At 36.7% G+C, this 19,719-nt stretch overlaps 1 protein-coding gene across 3 annotated transcripts in view; it reads right to left on the bottom strand.

Annotated features, from left to right (window-relative positions):
- Positions 1-19,719, bottom strand: part of LOC115219764 (large neutral amino acids transporter small subunit 2) — a 319,114-nt gene that overhangs the window by 239,053 nt on the left and 60,342 nt on the right. The window lies entirely within an intron of this gene.

Below are 19,719 nucleotides of genomic sequence, written 5' to 3'. Positions count from 1 at the left end.
CGTTTAGCCGCTTTGCAGAGGATAGTATAAGTAAAATAGATAACGAGAGAGTAACACAAGGTTTCGATATGAGATTAAATATTTCCTAATCACCGGATTAAAACCTATAGCGGATATTTTTGGTGCGAATGCTTTGCAAATGATCATACCTACACTTTTATTATTTGGATATGTAGTGAGTAACCCGTTAAAACTATATGAAGATTTTTACCCTATTTTTCGGCGTCATTCAATGCTTATTATTTATAAAACATTTCTGTGAAGGAAGCTGGTTATTACAATTAGAAGTAATGAAGTCTTCGAATTTTCCCAAGGAAATTAAATTAAATGCTACTTAAATCATATGCCAAGATTAAAAGCTATCTTGATCTAAACAAAAGAGTTTTGTACTGACCGGCTTGAATTCTGCAAAGGAAAATAAACATATGACAAGGAAAAGTATACATACGTACACGCATACACACGCACAGACACAAAAATACACATTCATATATACATACAAATATATATGTGTGTGTGTGTGTTTATACATATACAGTCATCAAACTATCATATATATATATGAAACATTGACATAGTTCTGGAATCGGATGCTGCTAGCGCCTGGGAAATGTGTTATAGCAGCTATTAAGTCACACACATACAGATGCACCCCCACACCCACAATCGCATGCAAACACTCACACACACAAAACATATCCAAACATCATGTGAATACTGTGCACATACATACATACATATATACATACATACATACATACATACATACACACATCATAGTCATGTGTTGAGAGGAGTTCTTTGGGGTTTGGATGATTCACCTTTGAAAACATGGGTGTTTCGTTCAATATCTTTAAACAATCCTTATTCACTGACCTTTTGAGCGGGATAGGCTACTCGACCTGAAGAGAATTCTAACTGGGCCCCACCTGCAAATTCATGTGCTGTTTATCTTGATATGGAATCACCATGTCGCACACATACGATTGTGATGCATGCGCCTGGTGTACCCTTATCAGACGGCTAGTCATGATGGGTTTGCTGGACTTCGTATATTTTACCCCAATGTCACTGTGATGGCATGCACTGCTCTCTCACTCAATAATATAACAACAACAACAACACTAATAATAATAATAATAATAATAATAATAATAATAATAATAATAATAATAATAATAATAAGGGAAGACACCGGGGACGTTTAAGATGTAAGAAGGAAAATACAGAGCTCCGAAATCTATCCACAAACATCGAAAACAAGGACACCCTATGGAGCCAAAGATTTACTAACAAAGAATTGGACTATATATCCGAGTAAGTAATACTAATTGAAATTATTACTATTTTCGAAACGAAATGATGCATTTTGACTCGATATTATCTCCACCTCTAACACAACACATGTAAACATGCGTGGAACAACACGATCATCCCCCCGACCTCAAACACCATGTACAAAGGAACTACGAAGAAATTAAATGCCACCGATACTATTCAACCCAAGAATAACAATCGAGCGGTACGTACATTAAACCTACAACAAAAAATGTACGAAAAACTACACGTGCGAAATAATGTGACAACAGAAATAAACGGACCGGTACCCTACGAAAATGACGACCGTTAAAATAATGGGCCGGAGGTTGTACCTCATGTCCCGCAATTAAAACCCAAAAGACGTAAATGGACACGTGAGGAATACATTTCTATCTTACACGCATACTTCACAGCAATGCTCTACCCACAAAATGAAAATACAACAACACATACATATAAAATATGGAAGGAAAATAATAGAGATATAGACTTGGATACAGCAATGAACCCTAATAAATTAGCTAACGTACGAAGATACATTCTCAAAGCCAAAAAAATATCAGAAATAGAAATAGAACATTTAAAAGAAAAAATATACCAGGAAAATGTAGATAGAAGCCACACAACAATGCCCAATAATATAAACACTGAAACTGTAAAACACGAAGACAAACGCAACATCCCCAACAAACACGATGTAAACAACGAAGGGGAGCCTAATGATTATGATAATATAAAAAATAAAATAATCAAAGAACTGAAAACCACAGAGCCCAAAATGGACCACCGACCATACCTCCCAAGAATAAAAATAAACGCAATAACAACACCAATTATAAACAACATAAACCTAGCCGTCACTAAACTAGCCACTGAAACAAAAAAAGTGATATCACTGAACTAAATGACTTGATATACGCAGCAGCCACTGCAGGCCACAAAAGAAGCTGGATACTCACCCAAACCCGCCCAAACAGGAGTACCACCACCCAAACAAACCCTGTGGATAAATAACATCCAAACAAAAAATTTAAAAAATTAGAAAAGACCTGTCGATTCTTAATGAAATCAGCAAACAAGCAACGCTACTGAGCAACAAAAAGAGAACAAAAGTGCTCCGCAAATATAACATCACACAGAAAAAGATTTGCCGGAGATAAAAGAAAAGCTGAAGCAAGATATCCTTGCCAAAGCTCAAAGGATCCGCCGGTACGAGAAACGCCAATGCTTCTTTGAACAGAACAAAAAGTTCAACTCCGACCCCAAAAAGTTCTACCAAGAACTGGGCAAAAATAAAATAGAAGTCACTGCAGCACCAACGGCAGAAGAATTGGAAGAATTCTGGAGAGAAATATGGTCGGCGAACGAACAGCCAAAAAAAAAGAGTATGAAAATAACAAACTCGGCATCTGAACAACTTTGGACCCCCATAACAACTGAAGAGGTCACCCAGGCACTGCAAAAACTAAGCAACTGGAAGGCACCTGGGCATGACAAGATCCCCAACTTCTGGTTGAAATATCTAACAGGAATGCACAAAAAGCTGGCTGAAAACTTTAACAGCATACTAGCAGAGCCAGAGACAATGCCTGAATGGCTCACGAAGGGGAAACCATCTTAATTCCCAAATCAAATGAAACAACAAAACCAGAAAACTACAGACCAATAACCTGCCTCCCTACTATGTTCAAGGCATTTACTGCAGTGATATCGCAAAGGCTGAACAAGCACCTGGACGAAAACAAACTGTTCCCAGAAGAGCAGAAAGGATGCCGCAAGGGCTCATATGGCTGTAAAGATCAACTAATGATTAATAAAGCCGTAACTGAAGACAGCCACAGAAAGAAGAAAGGCCTCAGTATGGCCTGGATTGACTACAAAAAGGCGTTTGATAGCATCCCCCACACATGGATCCTCGAAACACTAGCCATTAACAAAGTAGCACCAACAATCATAAAATTCATAGAGCACTCTATGAATAAATGGCAAACAGTCCTACACCTCCAAACAAAAGAGGGACTCATGAAAACCAAAGACATCCCCATTAGAAGAGGAATATTCCAGGGAGACACGCTCTCTCCACTCCTTTTCTGCTTGGCACTGTCACCTCTATCTGATATGCTAAATAGAACTGGATGCGGATATAAATGTTACGGCAAAACGATCAGCCACCTTTTATATATGGATGACCTAAAACTATACGCTGCAAATGACAAACAGCTGGAAACACTACTAAAGACAGTTCATGGATTTACCAAAGAAATAGATATGAAATTTGGATTAGAAAAATGCGCCAAAGTAACCATGAAAAGAGGAAAACTAGTTAAGAGTAACAACATCACACTAGATAAAACCAATGAAATAAAAGAATTAGACCAAAGCCAAACTTACAAATACTTAGGAATCCATGAACTAGATAAGACACAACACACACAAATGAAAGAGAAAATAAAAAAAGAATATTATAGACGAGTTAGATCAATACTAAAAACAGAGCTCAATGCTAAAACAAGATAATAGGTATCAACACTTTAGCTGTCCCAGTTATAAGTTACAGCTACAATATCCTTGACTGGACACGAAATGAACTGTCCAAATAGATAGGAAAACAAGAACAATACTGACAGGATCTAGGATGCATCACCCAAAATCTGACATAGAAAGACTATATATACACGTATAGAAGGTGGTAGAGGCCTTATACAGCTGGAAAATTACTATAAATAACCACCATAGGACTTCAAAAATACCTACTTCAGAAGGAAGGAAAACTGATCCAGATAGCGGCGAAACACGAGCAAAACAAAAAACTGTTCTCAGTATTTAAGGAAGCTGACAAATACAAACAAGAAATCATACCACCTAATAAACACAAAGAAGAAGAAGAAGATGATGAAGAAACAACAAAGCTATAAAACAAATGAAATCCAAACTAAAATAGAACAGCAACGAGCCATGATAAAACGATGGCAAGAAAAGCCCCTTCATGGTAAATACTGGACTAACTAAACTAAACGCAAAAGAAATAGACAAAGAAAATCCCAGCAATGGTTGAGAAGCTCAGGACTCAAAGCAGAAACAGAGGGATTTTTAATTGCAGCACAAGACCAAAGCCTCCCCACCAGAAATTACCAAAAACATGTAATGAAAAGAAATATTACAAGTAACTGCAGAATATGTGGAGATGGACAAGAAACAATAAATCATATTCTCTAGCTGCCCAGTCCTGGCTAAGAAGGAATATATTCACAGACATGACAGAGTTGGAACCTACATACATTGGAAGCTATGCCAACATTATGGAATAACAACAGAAAAAGATGGTATAGGCACACACCAGAAAAGGTCACAGAAAACGAGAAAGCAACCATACTCTGGGATATGCCGATACACACAGATAGAGAAATTAAGGCCAACAGACCAGATATAGTTGTCAGAGATCATGAAGAAAAAAAATGCTTTCTAATTGATGTATCAATACCGGCAGATGACAACGTGTCTCTAAAAGAAATGGAGAAACTCTCAAAATACAAAGACCTGGAAATAGAGGTAACTAGAATGTGGAACCTGAAAACAGAAACAATTCCTATCATAGTAGGTGCATTAGGCATGATAAAAAAATATTCAGACAAATACATAACAAAAACACCAGGACTTACAAACACATATAACATACAGAAAATTGCACTACTAGGCACTGCACACATCCTACGCAGAACACTTTCCATACAATAACCATCGGAGCATCACAACAAATCACAGCACATACCCACAGAGCTGCGCTCGGTAGTGAAGTGAAAGCACGCTATAAAAATAAAACTACTGAATAATAATAATAATAATAATAATAATAATAATAATAATAATAATAATAATAATAATAATAATAATAATATAATAATAAGGGGCATCATATGAACAGATAACAATTTGTGAGGGAATTTACATATATAGTGGGGGAGAAAGAAATGGGAAAGGTAGTGAATGTGATAAAAGTACACAAAATATATAAAGTATGTAATATGTTCCGAAGGACTTTTGGACCGGGCCCACGGATAATTTCCAGAAAGCACTGACCTAACAGTGCTACCGGAAGGCTTAATCGGTCTAAGATAAGATAGGAGAAACTCCAGTTAGTACCCACAGATCCAAGATTACCCTGATCATCAAAAGTACAAGCCCTCTCTCAATATTTTCTTTATTAGCAACTAAGGATTGACAAAAACATTAAAGATGGTAGAGGACGATTTTGCAAGGGATTACATAAAAGAGCGTGTAAAAAAATAAATACCAAAAACAAAGAGGAAAATATTCAAAAAGCATAATTTCACCCAAACAGGAAACCTCCAAGGGCTACTCGTGGGAACTTCTTAAAACCACAGTCATCGTGAACAAGTGCCCTTACCAATTGTCCTTCTGCAATCTACAAGTTCATGTTCAGAGCAGGCCTGTTCACTCGGACCATGCACACCACTCACATCCACCCGTTAGCAGATTTGCTGTGAAGTAGCACTTCCTTCTCCACCCTCACTTACCCTTTCGAGTAAAACTTGAGCTTGACCTAAGAGGAAGGTGGTTTTTTTTGTTTTGTTTTTTTGCCTTTCCAATCTAGACCACCACACAACCCCTTTCGCTAAGCCACCAGGCAGATAAACTTTGCTTGCCTTTCATAACCATAAAGAAAAAGCGGCGGAACGATCCTCAGAACAGACTCGGAATCGCTCTATACATGAGAGTATCTGTTCGTCATAACTCCACAAAGCAGTAATGCTCGGGCATTGGATTAGTGCGAGCAGAACAGCTTCATCGCTCTATGCGCATCTCAAACAGGCCTGGCTACGGCACCTCCGTACAAGTAGAGTTTATCTTAGACCGATAAAGCCATCCGGTAGCACTGCTAGGTCAGTGTTTTCCGGAAATTATCCGTGGGCCCCGGCCCAAAAGTCCTTCGGAACAGACCAGCTGGTTGATTTTCGTTAACCTCCAAAGTTTTCTCGAGAACGTCGTTATTATTGCCCACTACCAACCTTCTATAGAATATCAAAGTGTGACTTCCACTGACTGCATTGCGTGACTGGAAGAAGGCCGTAAGCAGCTGACGATATTCCGGATGATAATAGAATCTGATTTAGACGCACACCAGAGATTTTCAGAGGAGGGAGCAAGGCGATTTCATTGGCCCGACCCCAATACTTGACTGTGACTTTATTTTATCAAACAAGCAGACCTATGATCAAAAATACTTCAGCAATGACCATCTCATCATTTTTAAGGGTATGTTTGACTTCATTACCCTTTGTGTCCTATCCTTATATATGATGTGATTTGAAGGAGATTGGAGTATTATTTCTAACAAGTAGCTGAACCACCCAGAGACATTCGTTGGCCCGTAATGTAATTCATGCCTCTGTCCAGTGTTATATAATCATCACAACAAACATGAACAATCAACGTCGCCCATTGTCTCCCTTGATAAAAGGACTTTCACTTTGTTTCCCGCCAAAACAATTAACTTGTACAACAACGGCAGTCGAATAAAGTATCTTGTATCGTTAACACGTTGTTTCAGTCTCTCTCATTTTCTTAATCTTTCATACTAAGTACTCACTACTTCCTTTAATACTCAATACATTATATATATATAACAACAACATGGTGTCAGAATACTAAAAGAACCCAAAATACAGAACCAAAGGAAAAAAGAAGTTGAAATCATACTTCAAAGACGAAATGGAAAATTTACCGCATCCAAAAGACCTAGACTTTAATCAGGAAAATCTAGCCGCAGCATGGAAAAAGTGGAAAAAAGAATTCAATCTCTTTTTGATAGCAACAGAAAGTGACATGAAGCCAGACAAAGTAAAAACTTCAATGTTTTTAACTTGCATCGGTTCTAAAGGCCGAGATATCCATTCCACACTGGATTTCGATTCACCCGACGAAGAAATGAACCTTCAGACAGTAATCGAAAAATTCGATGCATTTTGTGAACCCAGGAAAAACATAACTTTCCTAAGACACAAATTCTTCACATGTGGACAAGCGGAACATCAAAAATTCGATGAGTACGTAGTAGAGTTGCGCCAAAAGGCACAACAGTGCGAATTCGGCAACCTCACAGACAGTCTCACCAAAGATATTCTGATATGTGGAATCAGAGACATGAGATTAAGAGAAAGATTATTGAGAGAACCAAATTTAGACCTACAAAAAACAATTCAAGCAGGTCAGAGTGCAGAGCAAACACGACTCCAATCAAGGATACTAAATGCCACATCCGAAACAAGAGATAACGAAATCTCGAGGGTATATAGTCAACACGACAGAAAAGGCGCCAAAACTCAAATAACCCGCCATATGCAATCCAGACATCAAAACGAACAAGGCGGAAGTGACAGAAAGCCCGCGAAGTTTCAAGCGCCAAGTCAACACTACGTCACTAACTGTCACTATTGTGGTTATAATCACAAAAGAAATAAATGCCCAGCATTTCACAAGACATGTGAAAAATGCAAGAAACAAGGACACTATGCAAAAATGTGCAAATCAAGAAAATTTGTACATAAAGTAGAGATACATACCGACGATGAATCAGATGACGATACACATGCACTCGAAATGATCACTGCAAATAATTCCCGCGTGCACAAAATCGAAAAGTTCAAGACTCCAAAAGACATTTGGACGGTCGAACTAAAAGTGAACAACTCGAATGTAACATTCAAAATAGATACAGGAGCAGACGTAACCGTACTGCCATTCAGAGAATATAGAAATATAATTCCAAAACCACAACTGCAAAAAACTTCAACTCGATTATCAGCTTATAATAACACAGCTATAAAAGTGCTAGGAAAATGCACAGCAGTCATTAAATACAAAGAATTATCAAAGCAAATAAAATTCATTGTTGCAAAAACAAACTCGCACGCAGTTATAGATGCAAAGACAGCTAAAGATCTGAACCTGATTCAGAGAATTTCAAAAATAAATTCGTCGAACACAAACGCCATATTAGAAAAATATGAAGACTGTTTCGGAGAAATCGGCACTTTGTCAATAACACATCATATCACAGTGGATCCACAAATAACTCCTGTAATTCATCCACCAAGATCGGTTCCTTTTTCTATAAAAGAAAAACTCAACAAAGAATTAAAAAGAATGACAGAATTAGATATCATAAAACCTGTTAGTGAACCTACAGACTGGGTAAATTCCCTAGTCATCGTTGAAAAAGCCAACGGAAAACTCCGACTCTGTTTAGACCCCAAGAATCTAAACAAAGCCATAAAAAGGCAACATTTCAAACTCCCTACAGCGGAGGACATTTTTGCACAAATGCATAACCCTAAATATTTTTCAAAACTCGATGCATCTAATGGATACTGGCAAATTCCAGTTGACGAAGAAAGCTCCCATCTTTTAACGTTCAACACACCTTTTGGAAGGTATCGCTTCACACGACTACCCTTTGGAATTCACAGCGCCAGTGAAGTTTTCCAAAAAGAAATTTCAAAAATAATAGAGGGCATAGAAGGAGCAAGAAATTCACAGGATGACATCATAATCTGGTCCAACACTTTAGAAGAACACACAAATAGACTACAACAAGTTTTCGATCGAATCCGAAAGCACGGATTAAAGTTAAATAAATCAAAGTGTATCGTCTATGAATCACAAATCAAGTACCTTGGGCATATATTAACCAGCGAAGGGATAAAACAAGATCCAACCAAGGTACAAGCAATCATTCACATGCCACTGCCAACAAGTAAAAAAGAATTACAAAGATTCCTAGGTATGACAAATTACCTATGTAAATTTTTATATAATTACTCCGAAGTCACAGCACCATTGCGCCAGCTTCTACAGAGTGACACGTTATGGTCATTCGACAAACCACAAATCGAAGCAATAAAAAAGCTAAAAGAAATGATTACCAGAAAACCAGTGCTACAATTTTATGATCCAGATCTACCAATAAAAATAACTACAGATGCTAGTAAGCATGGGCTCGGAGCGATACTTGAGCAGAAACACAACGAAAGATGGCTACCTGTTTCGTTTGCATCTCGTGCAACAACTCAAGCGGAACAAAACTACTGTCCGATAGAGAGCGAAGCTCTCAGTATAGTTTTCGCATGCAAGAAATTTCATCAGTTTATATACGGAACTCATTTCAGAATCGAAAATGACCATAAACCGTTGAAGCAAATATTCAAAAAATCGATCACTAAATGCCCCCCCAGAATCCAAAGATTTCTACTAACATTACAAAGATATGATTTTGACCTAAACCACATACCTGGTAAAGAATCGATTGTTGCAGATACCCTATCACGTGCATACCTTGAGCAAAATACTCCAGAAGTACCAGACGAAGATATGAAATCGCACATTCATGCAGTAATAAAAAATTACCCCATAACCGACACTAAATTAAAAGAGTATAAAGAAGCCACTGCAGACGACCCGTCTCTACAGACACTCGTCACATATACAAGAACAGAATGGCCCCCAAAAGACAAAATACCAATAAACACATCAAACCATTCGTCTCCGTTCGTGATGAAATATCAATCGTCAATGGTCTCGTTCTAAAAGGTTCAAGAATAATTGTACCTAAGTCATTACGTAGAGAAGCTCTACAGGAAATACATACCGGACACATGGGTATCGAAAAATGCATAGAGAGAGCGAAGGAATGTATATACTGGCCCGGCATTAACGCTCAAATCAAAGACATGATTAACACATGCTCATACTGCATTGACTACAAAAATCAACAAGCAGCCGAACCACTAATAAATCATGAAATACCTACTACACCATGGACCAAAGTGGGTACAGACGTATTTCACCTGTCTGGAAATTCGTATGTCACAATTATTGACTATACAACAAGATTTTTTGATCTACACGAAATAAATGATTGCCAGTCAAAAACCGTAATCAAAAAATTAAAAGAAACTTTTGCTAAATTCGGAATTCCGCAAACAGTTGTAAGTGACAACGGTCCAGAATTCAATTCGGCTGAATTCAAAAAATTTGCAAAAAATTGGCATTTTCATCACACGAAGACAAGCCCGCATTATCATCAAGCGAATGGCATGGTTGAGAGAAATATACAGACAATAAAAAGACGCTAAAAAAGGGCATTCAAAAGTGACGAAGAACCTCAGTTAGCGCTCTTAGCATTACGCGCACGACTAAATTACAAAATGGTGCACCATCCCCTGCAAATCAAATAATGAATAGAACATTGCGAACAAATCTCCCAAACATACTACACGACAAAATTGGTATCAGGCCTCACGAAAAGAAGAAATCAAACATTACAACAGAACTCCCAGAGTTAAAACCACACGACACGGTTAGAATTAAGTTTAACAACAATTGGTTTAGAAGGGGCAAAATAATTAAAAAACTAGAGCAACCTCGTTCATACTTAGTAATAACAGAGGAAGGAAATACAGTCAAACGAAATAGACAACATATTCTTAAAACAAACGAACACGTTCGCATAACAGAAGAATTAGATTATGAAAATATATTTCCAAAGTCAACAAACACGCATGAAAAAACAAAACAGCACAACTACAGAATTCAACACTACAAAATAATAAAACCACAAAAAGTGGACGACGAATAATTATTCCCTGTAGATACAGATGATATTAAAAAAAAAAAAAAAAAAAAAAAATGAAGATGTTATATAATCATCACAACAAACATGAACAATCAACGTCGCCCATTGTCTCCCTTGATAAAAGGACTTTCACTTTGTTTCCCGCCAAAACAATTAACTTGTACAACAACGGCAGTCGAATAAAGTATCTTGTATCGTTAACACGTTGTTTCAGTCTCTCTCATTTTCTTAATCTTTCATACTAAGTACTCACTACTTCCTTTAATACTCAATACATTATATATATATAACAACAACATCCAGGACTTTTAACACAGCGACATTCAGCAGGACATCGTAAAAGTTGACGAAGCAAAGGACAAGATGGCTACGTGGTACATGATATGCAACAAGCTTCTAATGTATATATTCCAATCTTAGAGACTCCACGCGAGTGCGCATTGTGCGCTTTTGGCTTCTATATGTAAAAACAAAACAGAGGCCAATCGCACATGTGTGTGCGTCTGCATATGTGTGCATACGTAGGCAAACAGATACGTACATACATACAGGCGTAGGAGTGGCTGTGTGGTAAGTGGCTTGCTTACGAACCACATGGTTCCGGGTTCAGTCCCATTGCGTGGCACCTTGGGCAAGTGTCTTCTACTATATCCTCGGGCCGACCAAAGCCTTGTGAGTGGATTTGGTAGACGGAAACTGAAAGAAGCCCGTCGTATATATGTATATATATATATATATGTATTATATATATATTATATATATATATATATAATATATATATATATATATATATATATATTTATTTATTTTATAGAAGGAGCTTCTACAGGACTAGAACTGTTTCATTCAAAAGAAATCATCAGGAGGTTCCTGATGATTTCTTTTGAATGAAACAGTTCTAGTCCTGTAGAAGCTCCTTATTTACTGTGGTTAACCCCGACTCAACCCGGGACCTACATATATATATATATATATATATATATATATATATATATATGTGGTGTGTGTGTGGTGTGTGTGTGTGTGTGTGTGGTGTGTGTGTTGTGTGGTGTGTGTGTGTGTGTGTGTATGTTTGTGTGTCTGTGTTTGTCCCCCCAACATCGCTTGACAACCGATGCTGGTGTGTTTACGTCCCCGCAAAAGAGACCGATAGAATAAGTACTCGGCTTACAAACAATAAGTCCTGGGGTCGATTCGCTCGACTAAAGGTGGTGCCCCAGCAAGGCCACAGTCAAATGACTGAAACAAATAAAAGAGTAAAAGAGAATACGTACATACATACATACATACATATATACATACATTCATGCATACATACATACATACATACATACATACATACATACATACATACATACATACATACATACATACATGACATATGACAGCTGCATCCTCGTTACACGAAAAAAGCCATTGCCAAAAAGACTTACTGAAAAGATTCATGATTGTTGCCATGTGAGGCCCTTATATGAATTTCAAGTCTGGCCAAGCTTTTACACATTTTATTACATACTAGACAACTGTGCTGGCTGGCAGGAGGAACAGGTGCCACCATATGCACTCTCTTAACATGTCTTTTTAGACCTCCAGCTGAGAGGCACACATACATACATACATACATACATACATACATACATACATACATACATACATACATACATACACAGTTAATGTTACCAAAGCATCGTAATTTGAAAAATCTGTCCCGGTGCTCCGACTGGTGAGGAAATCTGTTCAGTTTTATATTGAAATGCATCGGTATGTCCCTGTTATGTATCAAAAACAATTTTTTAATGATGAAATTGGCTGGGAGTGCCGACCCTGCCGTACATAAACAAGATACAAACTAACATGTAAGCATATTCATGTAATAATATACTACAAAGTTTATATTAAACGATTTATTAGTCAATACTGTTTCCTACTGTGATAACAATGCTTACTGTGTCCCTACAGGTAATTAATACTCATACATCTCATAGTTCAGTTTAAGTTTAACACTAAGTATCTTTGTCAACTGACTCAGCGGGAGTGTAATGTACTTAATGTAAGAGCATTCCCGGCTCAAAAGTAGATAGATATCAGAGTTTTAAAGAAATCTTGCTTACTACGCGTTTCCAGGATTAAAATTACTTATTCTCAGGAGTCAGAATATCGTACATAATCAATAAAAACGTGTGTTTTTTCCTACCTAATCTCTTACTAGCTTAAAAGTTCGCACTCCATGCGGACTTTTAAGCTAGCTACTGCGGAGCGCCAATTGGGAGCCTTCACCCCAAAACTGAGGAGAGCAATAATAATAAAACATTTATTGTTAGTTATCTATCTCTGTGTGATATCTGCACTTGTAGGGTGCCTCACACATTTCCCTACAATGTTCTAGAAGGGAATAAAACGGCAGGAACACGAATAGCTGAATAAATAACAATAATAGTTTATTATTTCACAGGAGATACTTCATCGCTGGTCATCGGTAAGCATGAACGCCAGGGGTTAGGAAAGCAGAAGAGTCGGATTAAATCACCACGGTTAAAACAGTCTTCACCGCCTGCGGAGTCTGGTTAGCCCTTCGAGTCTGGTTCGCCCCTTTGCTCGGAGCCTTGTTGGGACACGTTTTACATGAGAGTATCTGTTCGTCATAACTCCACAAAGCAGCAATGCTCGGGCATTGGATTAGTGCGAGCAGAACAACTTCATCGCTCTATGCGCATCTCAAACAGGCCTGGTTGCGGCACCTCCGTACAAGTAGAGTTTATCTTAGACCGATAAAGCCTTCCGGTAGCACTGCTAGGTCAGTGTTTTCCGGAAATTATCCGTGGGCCCCGGCCCAAAAGTCCTTCGGAACAGACCAGCTGGTTGATTTTCGTTAACCTCCAAAGTTTTCTCGAGAATGTCGTTATTATTGCCCACTACCAACCTTCTATAGAATATCAAAGTGTGACTTCCACTGACTGCATTGCGTGACTGGAAGAAGGCCGTAAGCAGCTGACGATATTCCGGATGATAATAGAATCTGATTTAGGCGCACACCAGAGATTTTCAGAGGAGGGAACAAGGCGATTTCATTGGCCCGACCCCAATACTTGACTGTGACTTTATTTTATCAAACAAGCAGACCTATGATCAAAAATACTTCAGCAATGACCATCTCATCATTTTTAAGGGTATGTTTGACTTCATTACCCTTTGTGTCCTATTCTTATATATGATGTGATTTGAGGGAGATTGGAGTATTATTTCTACCAATTAGCTGAACCACCCAGAGACATTCGTTGGCCCGTAATGTAATTCATGCCTCTGTCCAGGACTTTTAACACAGCGACATTCAGCAGGACATCGTAAAAGTTGACGAAGCAAAGGACAAGATGGCTACGTGTTACATGATATGCAACAAGCTTCTAATGTATATATTCCAATCTTAGAGACTCCACGCGAGTGCGCATTGTGCGCTTTTGGCTTCTATATGAAAAACAAAACAGAGGCCAATCGCACATGTGTGTGCGTCTGCATATGTGTGCATACGTAGGCAAACAGATACGTACATACATACAGGCGTAGGAGTGGCTGTGTGGTAAGTGGCTTGCTTACGAACCACATGGTTCCGGGTTCAGTCCCATTGCGTGGCACCTTGGGCAAGTGTCTTCTACTATATCCTCGGGCCGACCAAAGCCTTGTGAGTGGATTTGGTAGACGGAAACTGAAAGAAGCCCGTCGTATATATGTATATATATAATATATATATATATATATATATAATATATATTATATATATATATATATATATTATAGAAGGAGCTTCTACAGGACTAGAACTGTTTCATTCAAAAGAAATCATCAGGAGCTTCCTGATGATTTCTTTTGAATGAAGCAGTTCTAGTCCTGTAGAAGCTCCTTATTTACTGTGGTTAACCCCGACTCACCCGGGACCTACATGTATATATTTATATATATACATATATATATATATATATATATATATATATATATATATATATATATATATATTATATATATATATATATATATATATATATATATATATATATATATATATAAAATATTATTAGAGACAAAACCACTATTTTGCAAAAACAAGGAAAGACTTAATCAATACATAAAATTTTAATAAATAGTCAAAAAAAACCGCCACTACAATTGTTTCTTGTCTTGATCGACAATCTTCAGGTGGACTTCCAATCTAAAATATCAATATTTTAAAATATAAAAATAATAATTTTAAAATAATTAAAGTATTAATGAAAAATATAAATATATAATCCATATATAACCTATATATAATCCATATATAATCAATATATAAACAATATATAAACTAAAATAAACCTATCAACAATTAAATATAAAATATAAAATATAAAATATAAAATATAAAATATAAAACAAAACAAAAAAATAATAATAATATAATAATAAACTATATATACACCCATACACATATAACTAATTATATATAACCATATCTAACTACATACACTAAATCACACACCTATATATATATCCCTATACATACACATAAAAACGTCTAGGCAACTATAAATAAATAAAATAGCTAAATACTTCAACACAATACTTATTCATACTCCCACACACACACATACAACCCACATTCCCGCTCTAGAAACGGACATCACTTAAAATTATGAACGGAGAAATGGAATAAATGGAATTAAAAATTATATTCACTTGGTAAAACGAGCACTACTTAAAAATTATGAATGAAACAATGCAATAAAACAACAGACATCGCAAATAGACACAAATTACTACGAATTCCTTAACAAACCTACCATGATAAACCAAAACTCATAAAAAACATATAATGATAAAATCTCCCTTTACTAAACTCTATAACATACCTATATAGCAATCCCCCTAACCTAAACATTCACACACAAATACACACACGTAAACCACACACCCACGACATATACAAATACCCACACCACTTACACATACCTATACATACATATAAACCTCAACATATACTCCAAAAACCCACTCAACCCCACACAGACAAATAAACACATACATCCCCAAACCTAAATAGCAAACCCATAAACACATTCACACACAAATATACATACGTAAAACACACACCATATACATATACATACTCACCAAACTCGACATATACAACAATATTAACACACCCACATTCATACAGATAAACAAACTACACAACCAAAATACGCACACACTCACACACAATCCCACATACATAAACACTCCAAAGAAAAACAACATTATTACACATAATACGATATATAAAATACATCGTAAGTAACCAGAATATCAAAAATAATAATATGACTTAAGGAGAAATAATATACATACTTTCAAGTCAGTTTCAAATTATGAAGTGAAATTAAATTCTAATCCGTTAAAAACATCAAACCAAATTACGTTACCATAGGAACATAACTTATGTATAAAAAGAATACGCGCTATGGAAGCAAACCTCACTTAAAATTATGAATGGAGAAATAGAATAAATGGAATTAAAAATTATATACACGCGGTAAACCAACATTATTTAAAAAAAATTATGAATGGATTCTTTTATAAAACTACCATGATAAACTAAAACTCACAAAAACATAAATGATAAAACCTCCCTTTACTAAACACTATAACATACTTATATAGCAATCCCTTTAACCTATACATTCACACACAAATACACACACGTAAACCACACACCCATAACAAATACAAACACCCACCCCACTCACACACACCCACAAGTACATATAAGCCTCAACATATACACCAAACAAAATTACGTTACCAAGGAACTTAACATATGTATAAAAAGTATTACCGCTCTGGAAACGAACATCTTTTAAAATAATGAATGGAGAAATGGAATAAATGGAATTAAAAATAATATTCACGTGGCAAAACGAACACCACTCAAAAATTATGAATGAAACAATGTAATAAAACAACAAACATCGAAAATAGACAAATTACCACGAATTCCCTAAAAAAAACATGATAAACCAAAACTCTTAAAAACATATAACGATAAAATCTCCCTTTGCTAAACTCTATAACAAACCTATATAGCAATCCCCCTAACCTAAACATTCACACACAAATACACACACGTAAACCACAGACCCACGACTTATACAAATACCCACCTCACTCACACATACCTATACTAACTTATAAACCTCAATATACACCAAAAACCCACTCCCTCCCCACACAGACAAATTAACACATACATCCCCAAACCTATATAACAAACCCATATACACATTCACACACAAACACACACACACGCAAAACACACACACACAACAGATACATATACTCCCTCACATATACGCATATACATACTCACTAAACTCGATATATACAACAATATTTACACACCCACACTCATACAGATAAATAAATTATACAACTAAAAACTCACACACAATCTCATATACATAAACACTCCAATGAAAAACAACATTAAATACATCGTAATTAACCAGAATATCAAAAATAACAATATGACATAAGGAGAAATAAAATACATACTTACAAGTCAGTTTCAAATTATGAAGTGAAATTAAATTCTAAGCCGTTAAAAAAATCAAACCAAAATTACGTTACCATAGAAATATAACTTATGTATAAAAAGAATACATTTGCTCTACAAAGACATATTATACCTCTTTGAAATCAGTATGATCCCAGGATTGAAAATCTGACCTTCATTTGGTACATGAACATCCAGCATTGGGATCTGTTGTAAGAGCATTTGGGCTGCTATTTCTAGCAAGTAAGGCGGCCGTGAGAGGTTTCAAACGGTTTACAAGAGTTACTTCAAATGCGACATTCTGTATAAGAAAACTGACAGAAACATTTTTGAATTTAATACTAAACTGTTTGACTTTAATACCAAAAACATTGTAACAGTCACCCCCGTTACCTACAATAATAGAATTAACAAGAATCAAGGACAATCACTCAAAATTGTTGGACTTCACCTCATTCAGCAATGCTTTTTTTCCGCGGTCAGCTCTAGGTTGGTTGTTCCAGAGTTGGAAATGGCAACAATCTCTTCGTAGTAACACCAGATGGTAAAACGAAGAATATTGTTCATCTGCTGCTTTACTGTGATCTCTAAATGTCACAGTGATACAAAATTCTCCAATGTGATTCTCTGTGATATAAACCTGATTGGTAGTGTAGTGACGCCAGGTTTTAGACGCCATTTTTTGATGTCCATCTGCGCATGTGCAATGTTTAGTGTCTTCCGGTAGGCCGCCGAAAGTCCCCTGATGCGCATGCGCAGTAATCAAGGGCAGTTAGCCTTTCCCGCTATTCCAAGCCTCTTGGCTCTTGGCGGTCGATAAATTAAAACGTGTCCCAACAAGGCTCCGAGCAAAGGGCGAACCAGACTCGAATGGCTAACCAGACTCCGCAGGCGGTGAAGACTGTTTTAACAGTGGTGATTAATCCGACTCTTCTGCTTTCCTAACCCCTGGCGTTCATGCTACCGATGACCAGCGATGAAGTATCTCCTTCTGTGAAATAAAAACTATTATTGTTATTTATTCAGCTATTCGTGTTCCTGCCGTTTTATTCCCTTCTAGAACATTGTAGGGAAATGTGTGAGGCACCCTACAAGTGCAGATATCACACAGAGATAGATAACTAACAATAAATGTTTTATTATTATTGCTCTCCTCAGTTTTGGGGTGAAGGCTCCCAATTGGCGCTCCGCAGTAGCTAGCTTAAAAGTCCGCATGGAGTGCGAACTTTTAAGCTAGTAAGAGATTAGGTAGGAAAAACACACGTTTTTTATTGATTATGTACGATATTCTGACTCCTGAGAATAGTAATTTTTAATCCTGGAAACGCGTAGTAAGCAAGATTTCTTTAAAACTCTGATATCTATCTACTTTTGAGCCGGGAATGCTCTTACATTAAGTACATTACACTCCCGCTGAGTCAGTTGACAAAGATACTTAGTGTTAAACTTAAACTGAACTATGACATGTATGAGTATTAATTACCTGTAGCGAGACAGTAAGCATTGTTATCACAGTAGGAAACAGTATTGACTAATAAATCGTTTAATATAAACTTTGTAGTATATTATTACATGAATATGCTTACATGTTAGTTTGTATCTTGTTTATGTACGGCAGGGTCGGCACTCCCAGCCAATTTCATCATTAAAAAATTGTTTTTGATACATAACAGGGACATACCGATGCATTTCAATATAAAACTGAACAGATTTCCTCACCAGTCGGAGCACCGGGACAGATTTTTCAAATTACGATGCTTTGGTAACATTAACTGTGTATGTATGTATGTATGTATGTATGCCTCTCAGCTGGAGGTCTAAAAAGACATGTTAAGAGAGTGCATATGGTGGCACCTGTTCCTCCTGCCAGCCAGCACAGTTGTCTAGTATGTAATAGAATGTGTAAAAGCTTTGCCAGACTTGAAATTCATATAAGGGCCTCACATGGCAACAATCATGAATCTTTTCAGTAAGTCTTTTTGGCAATGGCTTTTCTCGTGTAACGAGGATGCAGCTGTCATATGTCATGTATGTATGTATGTATGTATATGTATGTATGTATGTATGTATGTATGTATGTATGTATGTATGTACGTACGTACGTATGTACGTACGTACGTATGTACGTATTCTCTTTTACTCTTTTATTGTTTCAGTCATTTGACTGTGGCCTTGCTGGTGCACC

This window comes from Octopus sinensis, linkage group LG1 (assembly GCF_006345805.1).
Source record: "Octopus sinensis linkage group LG1, ASM634580v1, whole genome shotgun sequence".
Classification (NCBI taxonomy): domain Eukaryota; kingdom Metazoa; phylum Mollusca; class Cephalopoda; order Octopoda; family Octopodidae; genus Octopus; species Octopus sinensis.
Note: the sequence above shows the minus strand (reverse complement) of the source record. Positions and strands in the feature narration are given on the sequence as shown.